Genomic DNA, 1,086 nt, shown 5'->3' with positions numbered 1-1,086 from the left:
CCTGTGTGTCTGAGAGATCGGTGCCAGTGCAGGGTGCCTGGGGCCCACAGTGCAGGGGGTGAAGAATGGGGTGCGTTTGGGAGGCAGCCACCTGAGTCTTCAGGGAGCATGTTTGGGGGGCCCAGCGCCCGGGTTCCGGGAGGAGAACAAAGCCTGGAGACTGGGTCAGTCCGCAGGCTGCATGACAATAAGGGAAGGGGTGACTCCATTCATAACTCGGGAACCAACTGTCCCCCTCTCCTCTCCTGCCAGGGCTGGCAGAAGGTCTTCTGCTCCTGCTTCTAGGATTGGGCTTCTGCCCCCTCTCAGCCTCTCACCAAGGATTATGGGATTTAAATGTCTGATTTAGCAAGCCTGAGCCTCTGGGGTGGCCATCTGCTCCACGGGAAAGGGGCAGGATACCTGGGTTCCCAAGGGGAAGGAGGGCGGGTGCTAATGGATGAGAGAGAACAGGGGGAGGCCTGCCAGCCGGGGTCCCCAGAAAGTGGGGACGACTAAGGTGAGGGCTGGGATGTGGGACTGGGGCCTTCCCAGCATCCCCTCATCCGGGCCTCATGCCAGCCAGCTGAATGAATTGAAGCTTTAAACTCTGCCAGGAAAACCTTTCAAAGGGCTTCTTGGGGTAGGGAGGAGAGTCGAGCCTGGGGAACCCAGCACTCTCCCCAGCCATTCTGTCCCTTAGCGCTGCCAGCTCCCAAGGAGGAGGGCTGGGGGCGAGCTCTCCCCATCACCCGCTGCTGCCTGAGCCAATGCTCTCGGAGGGATGGCCAGACAGTGGGGACACGGCTCACCCTGCCACCCTGGGGGCGGAGAGGGGAGTAAGATCCAAAGGGGCTTCTGGGGCCACCGTCCTCTCAACCTGGCTTAAAGTGCCTGTGGGAGTCCCTTGGCTTACCCCGAGGATCCCAGGCAGCTGTGAAGCCACCCACCCTCCCTGGCCTCAAAACCACCTTTTTTCTTCCCTGCTGGGGAATGCCAAACACTCCCCAGGAGACCCAGAACCACCTCTTTTAGAGATCTTTAACTTTGCCATCTCTCCTCACCAGCTGTGCCCTTGGCAAACCAGAGCATTTGAAACTCATTCCA

The sequence above is a fragment of the Balaenoptera musculus genome, chromosome 20, assembly GCF_009873245.2.
Source record: "Balaenoptera musculus isolate JJ_BM4_2016_0621 chromosome 20, mBalMus1.pri.v3, whole genome shotgun sequence".
Taxonomy (NCBI): domain Eukaryota; kingdom Metazoa; phylum Chordata; class Mammalia; order Artiodactyla; family Balaenopteridae; genus Balaenoptera; species Balaenoptera musculus.
This window is presented reverse-complemented; position numbering follows the sequence as displayed.